The sequence below is a fragment of the Chiroxiphia lanceolata genome, chromosome 16 (genome assembly GCF_009829145.1).
Source record: "Chiroxiphia lanceolata isolate bChiLan1 chromosome 16, bChiLan1.pri, whole genome shotgun sequence".
Taxonomy (NCBI): Eukaryota; Metazoa; Chordata; class Aves; order Passeriformes; family Pipridae; genus Chiroxiphia; species Chiroxiphia lanceolata.
The window spans coordinates 9,681,823-9,693,135 of record NC_045652.1 but is presented as its reverse complement, the minus strand read 5'-3'; the positions used below and the strand labels follow the sequence as shown (position 1 = coordinate 9,693,135).

General features: G+C 41.1%; 1 long non-coding RNA gene across 2 annotated transcripts; it reads right to left on the bottom strand.

Annotated features, from left to right (window-relative positions):
- Window positions 1–819: 819 nt before the first annotated feature.
- Window positions 820–8,562, bottom strand: LOC116794629. 2 transcript variants are annotated; one of them, XR_004359832.1, is made up of 4 exons: window positions 8,457–8,562; window positions 5,953–6,167; window positions 1,044–1,220; window positions 820–947 (listed from the first exon to the last, which is right to left on the bottom strand). It is a non-coding gene; the product is annotated as an uncharacterized LOC116794629 (long non-coding RNA). The 2 variants fall into 2 exon arrangements; XR_004359831.1 differs by lacking the exon at window positions 8,457–8,562 and having other exon boundaries at window positions 5,953–6,253.
- Between the last annotated feature and the right edge of the window lie 2,751 nt (window positions 8,563–11,313).

Here is an 11,313-nt window from a genome sequence, read left to right as displayed (position 1 = left end):
TATGTAGGGAGTTTCTTAGGAAAGACAGAAATGAGAGAAGAGGGAGGGTGTCACTGAAGGAAATGGCTGAGTGCAAAGAAATCTGATCACAGCAACCAAATACATTCTCTTTGGGTGGAAGTTACTCAGACACAAACTGCTCCAGAAGGATAGTGCTGAGGATCTTTTATATCCTCTTTCTCTAGTCAAGCTTGGATATAAATTAAAAGGGATGTAAAATTACAGGAAAATAATAAATGCAATTCCTTGTTTATGGAAGACTTTAATGCCCCAGATCTAAAGAAGAAAATAAATGCCACCAGTGATGGCAGAGCTTGATCAAAGATGTTGGGAGGGTATAAAGTGGTTTTCTTTAGTAATCAATTAACTAACAAGAGATGATGCTGCTCAAGAATGAACAAAGATGTCCTTCGCTGTGACTTACGTAAGGCTAATGACAGATGGGAATGATATACAAAGGAAATAGTAATGTAATAGAAATTACAATATCTTGTGAGGAACAAACTACATTTCTTAATGTAAAAAAACATTGAGGAATACATATAATCTCTTCCCTAGCATATTGAAATAAGTGGTATATGAATTTACAAGCAAAAGCAGCCAGTGTTTAATGAATTTCAATAAAAGATTGCCTAGGACTTCAGCACAGCAAATATAATGTTTATATTCTAAAAGTATTTTTAGAAAGTATACATATTCTAAAATGTATTTTTAAAATTCAGTGTAATGCCAGGTCTTAGAACAAGCTTTGAAAAAAGAACAATTAGTTGTAGGGAGGCAAACAGAATGTGAGAAAACATGCATGGTTTACCAGAGCAGAGGATGTCAGGCTGAGCTGGTGTATTCTGAGTAAGATAATTGTCTCTCTAGAAGGAAATAATGCAGTGAACTCAGCATGTTGGAGTTGAAACAGATTGTTTGATACAGTGCTCTGCAGGAAATCATTCCTGAAAGTGGAGGTGATAGGGATTAATACAAAAGCAACGTGAACAAGGAGCAAGAGGTTATAGTAAAAAAGGAGTTATAAGAATGGAGCAAATTACCTGACAGTGTTCCTCAGGGTTCAGTCTTTGGAGAAATATCATTTAATCTACACTTCCATGAACTGGGAATAATGATCAGGCCCAGCCTCAAAAACTGTGCACGTGATGCAAAGCTGGAAGATATTGCCCATACTGAGGAGGGCCAGATCCCCAACTGGAATAAGATGACCTTCTTGCCTGCAGTGATAGAAATTTAATAATGTGAACTGCAAAGTCATGTTCTTGAGATTTATCAGCTGGAAGCAACAGAGAAGGAAAAAGATCCGAATGTTCTGATGGACTGACAGTGTGCCAGATCTGCCAGTACAACACAGCTGTGGAAACAGATAATGTAATGGTCACATGGGTTAGGTGGGATTTTTAGTAGAGAAGGAAATATTGGCACTTTTAGACAAGGCACTGGTAAGATTTTGTGTGAAATATTTATACAATTCCTGTCAAGAGTGTTGAAAAAGATTAGCTTAAACTGGCATCAGTGCAGACTGGCTATTAGAGCAATTACGGAATTAACATTCTTAGGGAGAGATAAAAAGAACATGACTCGTTCTGTGTGACAGTGGAGGAACAATATGCAAGTCCTTTATAAATGGATTTTAAGATAAGTACATGAAAAAGGAAATAAGCTAAAGATTAACCTGATGTGAGATCAAATTTTTGTAATCTGATCAACAGTGTGTTTAAACTGAAAACTAAAGAAAGCATTTCTAACTACTGAAGGAGATCACACATCAGTATGGTCTTGCAAAGTCAGCAGTAAGGCAAGGAACCTAAACAGTCTTAATATAGAACTTGATACACCCATGGAAGACTTGTAAACTAAGAAAATGAGCCTGTGATCAATAAATGTTTTGGATATACCAAAAGGGGCATGAAACAAGACTAGATCACTGTTTTTCTTGTGTATGGATCCCAAGCTTCACAGAGCTTTCAGACTGCCAAAATGTTCCACCAGCAGGGAACCAGTGGGCTCTTCCCAGCACATCCTCATTGCTGCACAACTGAGTTTGTGAGGGTTTTTTACATCTCTCTGAAACACTGGACCTTTGGCAATTGTTCAGTTTCACCTCCAAAAAAAAGAAATGTGCCTGGGAAGTGCAGGGTGCGTGGGCTGAGACACAGCTGAATGAGGGATTTCTCATCCCACACAGCTGGAATGAGATTTGTAGCAGGGTGTAGTGAGGTGTGGATTGGAGATGGGACCTTGCTGGACCAGCTCCTCCTCTCCAGCCCCCTTCTCCTGCACTGGCTCCAGTGCAGTAGCACATCACCAGTAGCGCAGTCTGGCTCTCCCTTTCCAAACAAAATGCACTCTCTTCCATTGCCTAAACCAATCACTGGTTTACATTTTATTCTCTACAATCTTATGGTGGAATTTTCATTCCCTAAGTGCCTGATTATTTTATTCTTACTCATCCTGTAGGTCCACCCTTGATAACTGAATTTGGACATGGGTTACTGAAGAAACTTGGATTGCTTATTATATTCCTCCCAAATACCCTTTGCCTCCTAAGACTTCTGTTCAGCATCAGCTGTTCAGTCACATTCTCTGTGTTATTGATTCTGCTCTCTTTTATCACAGTATGGCATGTGATAAAGAACTTCTGCTGTGATGCCATGTGAGTTCAAGGACTCCACTCCTGTACCTGCCAAAGGTGATTCTCTGAACTACTGCAGGGTGGCTGAATGTTTGTATTATTCTTTTCTTCACAGTTATCATCCTCCCCACCCTATTTTACGAGGAAAGAAAGCCAGAATAGTTACATAACATGTTCTCAACAGGAAGCAAAGTAATTGCCAATGTTGTGTTTATTTTATTTGTTTCCATGTCAAACTGAAAAAAGCTCATATCCCACTGTGAACTACCTGGTCAAATGTAATCCTTTCTTGTATTTCTGTATTTGTGGAAACAGTATTAGTAACATAATAGCAACACATCTGCCACGGTTTGAACTCTCTCTGTTATGCTCCTTTTAAGCAATGATATCATGATCTGTCTCTAGAGCTCTCACATAGCCCACTCAGGTTGTCTACCACATGAAATCCTCTCTTATTTTTCTGGAGTTTTGAACATGTGAAATTGGTTTGAATTATTCTGATTTAATCACAAAATCCTGTGTAACTTGTAGCCTGTCAGGATAAGCTGGTTTATTCTCTTCGAATAAGCACAATTCCAATAGGCCCTGACTGTGCACTTAGACACTCCTGTATCCCAGTGGATATAGCACTGCAGGACATTTCAAATCCCAAAGGACTGCTTTGTTTGAAATTGGGTACTTTATTCATTTGAAGATCCAGTGTCTGAGGTTTCTACATAATAGAAGGCATCTACAAAAGGTTTAGCATGGCTGGATATGATTTAGGTAGTGATGCCAATGGGAGCTTTTCACAGCTTGATGAACCAAGACTAAAGGGAAAAAATCTTTCTGGAGAACTGAACCTCCATTGTGGACAAATGCACTAGGAAAGATGGCAGTGGGATGAAGGATCATGTACAAGACACCCTGGCAGGATGAAAAGGGTTTGGGTTATGTCAGAGCAGCTCTGTGCTCACCTGAGGGAACCAGAGGAGACACAGATGGAGGGGACAAAAACAGCAGAGTAGCTGCATGGAGCAGCACTGGAAACTTCTCCAATACAGCTACTGGCATTTTATTTCTCGATTTTTGCACTGCAGAGCAGGATTTAGTGACCTATCGACAAATCCTCATATCCATCCTCCCAGCTAACTCAGCAGTGTCAGAGGAGCAGCTTTCCACATAAAAGATGTTTTTCAGGCTTGATTTTTTACCTCCTCGTGGCCTCAGCTTGCCTGTGCAGCTCGCACGTCCAGTGCAGAGCCCGCAGCTCCGGGGGTCGCGATGTCCTGCGGGAAGGGAGTGAGCTCAGCACCTCACTCCGCTGCCCGATCCTGCTGCCTCCCGGCACCGAGGAACGATCCATCACCATCCCTTACCAAAAACCCCGGGACTGTGTCCGCAGCCCGGTAGACACAAGGTGGCGCTCAGCAGCCTCCCTGCAGCGGGATGCGGCCATTCCCGGCGGGATGCGGCGCTGGGCGCTCCGAAGGGATGCAGAGCTGGGCTAGGAACAGGCCAGGGGCCAGGAGCCAAGCTGGGCGAGGACTGCACACATTTGGTCCTTGAGCAAGTATTTCCTACATCAATGTTTGCAAATCCTCCACCTCTAACAGCTTTACATTTTAATAGGTCTTATGAAGTGTAACAAACATATTAAGGAAACATATTAAGAGAAAGAAAATTCAGAGAGCCTAGAAACATCTTAACACTCTGATGTTAATCCTACCAGAGCTTGAAACTGTGTTTGCAGGCTTAGCAAGATTTGTCCTGTTCTTCCTGCCAGATTCAGACAATGGCAGCCAAAAGGAAAAAGGTAGGATCACCTCAGATCTGCAGTACACGACAAGATCTTGTTCGCATTTTCATTCTTGCTATTTTTCTTTCTCTTGGTCATTCCCTGCCTGTGTATTTCTCTTCAATCTCCATGCTCTGCTTTGGCTGTTTTGTCTCTCGGAAAACACAAAGGAAGAGGACTCAGCAAGCCAAGCCCTGACTGACAAGGCTTTGATATCCCCATCTTTGCCCTTGTGGCTGCAGCAGAGCCCCACTGCAGAGTGCAGTTCAGAGATGGATCACCTGTCCTTCCCTGCTGCCTGAAAATCTCCTGTTTGAAGAACTTACATTTACATCAACATCACAGGGAACGAAAGACAACTAGACCTCACTGATCACAGTGGAACATTTTCCCTAAACAGTTCACTACTACAGCCTGTTACTTATCTTTCTGCTATACAAGCAGGTCAGGCCATGGATACTTTAATCACATAATCATGTCCACATGGTCACATGCCACATGAGCTACCTGTGCTGATCCCAGCTGGGCAAGATGAGGTATCTGTATTTATTTATATTGTATTTCATCTTAGAACAGGTGGTCTCTCTGATTTCTTGGCATCACCAGCATGTGTGAGGCCCATTCTTGCCTGCACTGACGTTTATGGCTGCTATAGTTGTATGACTTATCCCGGGGTAATGCCAACTAAATCGAAGTTATGTTTATGCATAAGAAGTGCTTTATTTTTCAGGCATCCAGCTTTAGTGCAGGCAGTTCAAAAATGCTTTCCCATCTTTTCTCCTTAATACCTTGTCAGAATTTGATTAGTGCATTATCCCTCCTGTTCTTCCAGAACCAGCCCTTAAGCAACAGAATGCACTCATCTTTTCCATCCTATTCTTATGACATTTCTTCCTAGGCAAATCTTGCCTGCTCCAAGATCATGGAGGACTCAAAAAATAGCCTAATCTGCAAGGATTGACTGCCAAGTGGGTGTAGAATTCAATGAGTCTGCACCCGGTGGCCACATCCTTTGAAAAGACTGGTTCCATGGCTGTTGAGTGTTACATACCCAGAACTTGTCACGGAGCGCAAGATGCACATTTGGGATAAATAAAAATCTGCTGTCATTGCTCCACATCACCCTCCAGGAGCACCACAACAGCAGACCCACTGCAAAGCCTCTGGTGGCACTCACCCTGGGGACAGCCCTGAGCCACTGCTGGATGCCTCAAGGAGATGATGTCTACCCTTCTGCTTCAGTTTTAGCTAGAGCAAGCAGTTTGCCCAGCTTCATCCCTCTGCTGTTCCATCAACGATTATCCAACACACAGCATTCCTTTGCCCACTCTAAGAGCAGAATACTCCCCAGCTGACTGCTCCAACAGCACAGTTTAGGTTATATCTCATCCAAAAGTGAAGTACTGAGCATCTACTACAAAAAGCTGGAAGACCTCAGTTCCTACCTCGCTGCTTCAGCGACCTGGGAACAAATCAGGAACCTTTAAATGCTGTTCAGAGATCACAGAGATGCACTCCCATATCCATCATGACTTACCTTTTTTTCAGTTGCCCTTTTGTCAATCAAAACAATCCAAATGACCAATAAATCCCAGCAGTTTCACAAACGTTTGCTGCACACTCAGAGCTCAGTGGTGTTTCTCATGGTAGGGAAAGATGTGCTCACTTTGCCACTGCCTGTTCAGCTTTGGGAGGTCTCTAAGCCAGCCGTAAACTGCTACTTCTACTTGCAATTAGGCTCCAGATCTTCACCTACCAAAATAAGAGAAATCTGCAATGTGTTTATATGTTTGTACCTTATTTAAAGGAGGCATAGGGTGAAAAAACCCAGTGTAGAGTTGCTGACTGACTGATTGTGCAAGAGGCCAAGTCTGCATGATCTTTATCCACATTTTTACACTGGCTTAGTCTGTAACATTACTTAAAACATTCCCCACTCCTGAGACTAATCTGTCTTATTTAAATACTTGTCCTTGCAGTGCTCCAAATCCTAGTACAAAACCTACCTGCCAGGGACTAGATGTGGATCTGGAAAAGGCAACACAAAACCAGAATCAAATAGGAGCTTCATTCTAGAATTGAACCTTCCCCTCTTTCTTTCACACAAGTATGATTATTCTACGACATATAAAAGCAAATGTTGGGCAGTTGCCTAAAGCCAGCAAACTTTACATTTTTTATTTTTTTAAAAGTAAAGGCAAAACAGAGAAATTATTCTCTGATTACTCTCTATCTGATGCTGGAGGGTTGTGTTTAAAATAAGTTATTTATTAAAAAATGCAAAATCCTTTAAACACCAAAGGCCTTTTTTCATGAGTGTTTCTTGTTACAGAGTTACCAGAAAGTCACATACCAGGTTTTCAGGGTAAAAGATGCTTAGAGAATAAAATCATTACCATAAGAGTTTATTTTTATGGTAATTGTTGAGCCTTCAGCAACTAATATATCTGATTTGCAGTAGAAAAGCTCTGACTGGCCTTTTCCTTAAAAAGGCAGCACTTTGCCCCATGTCTGGGCAGAAAGGGGCTGCCCAGGTCGGTGGGTTTTACAGCCAGGCCACCCCAGGGCATCACACAGCGAAGGACCAGCGATGAGGAGCTTCGAGCACTGGGTTTGTGACAAGAAGGCAGCAGAGCTCAGCCCTAACCCTGGCTCTAACCCTGGCTCCAATGTGGGTTTGTGAAGTAGAGTATTGGGCTCTAATCCCACACAATAACCACCTTCCCCCAGCCTTGCCCGCAGGGGGCCACGTTAGTGCCCAGCGGGAGGGAGGATGGAGGGTTAACGTGGTGTCAGCAAGTCACTGCTGAGCTCCAGCAAGCTGAGGATCTTGTGTCTGCGCTGAAGAATGATTCATTTTAAAAGAATGTAGGTATCAAAATGCAGGCAGTTCTCCAGCTACATACAAGTTAGACTATCTGTTTCTTGCTGATACAAATTTTCACACACTAGGGGGGAAAAGTGCTGGTTTCATGCATCACTTTGCACTGGATTGTGTCCAGTTGCTTTGCTTATCATTATGCAACTGAACCCAGGGCAATTCAACACCCAAGACAAAATTAGAAATACATAAATATATTTGCACTGTTTCTTTGCTCTCCATAACAATATTTGTTTCAGTCCCCAACCCAAGATGAACCATACAGCACAAAATGAAGTACAGAAAAAATACCCATAATTTCTTTCTTCTGAATTGAATATTTTGCCATTTATTATTGGCTTGCACAGCAGATCAGATGGGACTATTTCAGTTTAAAATTAAATTACCATCTTGATTACTGGGAAAAATTTGTACATGGACCAAATCTACCACAAAGCAACCCTTAATGTGGCAAAATTTCAGTTGATTTTCAGTACAAACTTTGTCAATATAGGGATAAGCAAGAACTCAAGACTAATGTAACCCAAATTCTGTTTTTACCAAACTGAAGAAACTATAGAAAAACTAAAAACTAAACAAAGCAAAACAAAAGAAAAACACCAAAACAACGCAAAACTACTGACCTATGTTTAATTTTTTGTCTCCAGAAATAATTAAGAGTAACTATCGAGTTGTTTTAGTCTTTTTAATCATTAAAGAGATTAACCAAGTTTTACTTATAGGGAAACAGCATTTTAAGTAACATGTAGGAACAACTTTGTGATATACTTTCCCTGAGTAGGATCTGATTCCTAGAATCATCTCTCTTGTAGTGAAGCAGTTTGTAGCACAAGAATCTATTCAACATATACTGAGACAACACCACAGTTTTCCCTTTCAGCTTTGACCTCTTTCTTTGACCCTTTTTTAAGGACAAAGCCCAGCACTTAAATGCCTGAGGCAGACTGCACAGGGAGGTAGTGACACACAGCACACAGTAAATAACAACTGTCCAGGGCCACAGGGAGGCTCAACATCAACATCAGAATTAGATAGTCCCTCCTGGATTCCCTGGAGGCAGAACTTCAGACTGTACAGTAGTGGGGTCCAGTGATGATCCCTACTAGGGTAAGTCCTTACTCCTAAACTCAGCCATGTGAACTATCCAACTAAATACCAACCTGCTGCTATTCCTGGGGATCCTGCAGCCACTGCTGCCTCAGGAGTGCCTGCTTCCTCCTCATACTGACAATTACCATCTTGCTTTGACCAGACATTGAAATGTTCCTCATTTGACTGGGAAGGAAATTGAAGAATATGGGTAATATTCTGAGGAATATGACTGGGAATAACCACATCACCTTAACAGAAACTTCCATGTGTTTTCACCAAGCCCACAAAGTAGGCTTCACTAATAACACCCTGATGGCTTTAACCATGATGAGGTACAGCATGGAAAATTTACAGATTTTGGTGAAAACAAAGACACTACTTGATTTTAAATGAAAGCAGTAGAGAAAGAAAGATTCAATTCATACTAATGATCCATAGCTTCTGTAGCTATCAGGTCCACCTTGCTAAGCAGTTTCCAAATGCTAATTATAACACAATTTTAATGGGAAACATTTGTCTTATTGCAGTTCAGGTCCTGTTGGCACTCAAGTCAATGGGAATTTTGCCATTGATTTCAATGGGAACAGGAAGTCTCGTATAGGAGGCATTTATAAATATCATGCGTTTGTCCCTACAAATTATAAATTATGGCCCTGCTTGCAAGATTAAATCTTCTCCATTCCAAGCAGAAAGCCATGGAATTTCCTTGTCTTGAACCCAGGAACACTGTGTTGTCTGTGTATTGTATTTATTCAACTCAATTCATTTGCCCAGAAAATCTCTTTCTGGTCGGAGAGATTCCTTAATGCAGGATAAAACCACCAGTGCAATTCTCTGAGCAATTCTTCTTCTTATAAAGCTATAAACACAAAAATCATAAAGAAAAGTCTGACATAGCTACAACACACATACAGACCCTGACTTTCTATGCACAGAGAAAAGTCCTTTCCAAGGATTTTTCAAATGCAAAAGATCTTTTCTTTTTAAGTTCCTAAGCTGGGAGGATTTAAATACAAATAAAAAGTTGAGAGGCCACAATCACAATCCTGAGAAACTCGAAAGTTTAATGGGAATGAAAAGCACAGAAAAATAACATAAATAGGAGCACGTAATAAATTTCAGTGTTGTCATACTTACTGATGCAATAAGGAAAACTATTATATAGGCACTTTACCCTAATCAAAACACATGAAGAGATTGATTCCACAGTCTGTATTCTTTAAATTCCTCCTCAGTCCTTACCAGAGCTTTATTTAGAAATTTGCCAGGACTCCTGTTTCCTGTAACTTCACAGCTGCAGAGTTTACAATGCCATTCACCACCAAGCAGACATTGCCTGCAGAGATGTCCAGGGATGCAAAATATCTCAGAAAGATCTGGAAAGTGCTCAGCGTTCCCCAGAACAGAGACAGGTGTTACCACCAGGGAAAGGCTCTTGTCACAGTATGGTTCAAAGAAATGGACTTTAGAACACTAATTGCAAATGTTTTGAAGTCGATACAATACAGGCAGTGCAGTACCTTTCTCTGGGGAGGGGGCCTAAATTTCAGTGTAAAGAAGAGTCATTTTGTCCACGTTTTCCCCCAGCAGTTCTACTATGATATTTACAGATAGATTTTTAAAACTCAGAACTCAGTCTACAGCTCCCTCAAAAACCTAACTCTAGAAGTCTGATGTTATCAACTGTGAGATAAAGGCCAAAATAGGTGTTTTGTCCACACTAACTCTCTTGCACAGATGTGCTTTAGGCAACATCAGAAAATATGCCCCACCTCTCAAGCTCGTCAAGACTGCACAGTTTCCACTGCATGAAAGGAAATCCGATGCTGCACTTCTACCAGCACCATGAAGAAAAGAGACTAAGTCCTTGAGAATTACAACTGAATGCATTTAAAGAAACTATCTTTTACCTCAAAGCCATACGTCTTTCCCCAAATAGGCACAATCTGATACAATTTGAAACCAGTATGTGGGATGTAATCAACAGGAGAGAATTTGGATGCCAGTGACTCTTCTGGGTATGGAGGCAGAGTGTATTTCCCAAACACAGAACTCAGTGTTTTTGTTAAATATAGCCCTAAATTCTCGCTATGCTTGGAAACATGTGTCAGCTTTATCTGCATTGACCAGGCTGTAATTTTACACCCTGCCAGGGATCCATAAAAACAGTCTTGACACAAACTGGGTCTGTTTAGCTCACTGAGATCCTGTGCTTTTAGAAAACCCCGGGGCTGGAGTGAAATTCATGGTCTTCTTAAATTTTGTACCTCTGCTTTCACACCAAGATCACACCACGAGTGTTGTGAGCAGCAGCACAAGCACAAGTCCTTGCTGCAGTATTATTCAGCTTTGCTCAGTAGAAGCACAGTGGGAGGAATACACATGGTCCCCTGAGACTAGAGTTTTGGAAAAAAGCATTGCAGGGTCCTAGAAAGACTTTTTACTTCACAATTTTGGTGGAACAGAATTTCCCACCAACAAGTGGGATCTATTAAGCCTTTTTTATTTTCTGTTGAATTCATTGTTATTAAAGAACTACACTAATAACAGTAGAAATAAAGAATATTTGAGACATCATTCTTTAAATCTGAGCTTTCCAATACTGATGCTATTTTCTTTTAAATTAAATGCTCTGCCATCATCAGACAAACAAGTCTGCCTGGTTCTCTTAAGAATGTTGCTAAAACCATCATGGGGATTTTGGGTTAGCTGAGACACAGGATATCTGATCTAGCAATTCCTAACTGGAATTTCCTTACTAGCTGAAACAGTAGAGGACAAGCTGAATTATCGAATTCATCAGACAACTTAAAAAGGTCCTAAATTAAGTGGTGGAGTTAAACATACTGATTTACCTTTGCTAGGCTGGAGTTCAGGGAAACAAAGATCATTTTGAAAAGTATTCTTTGAGTCAAATTAATTTGA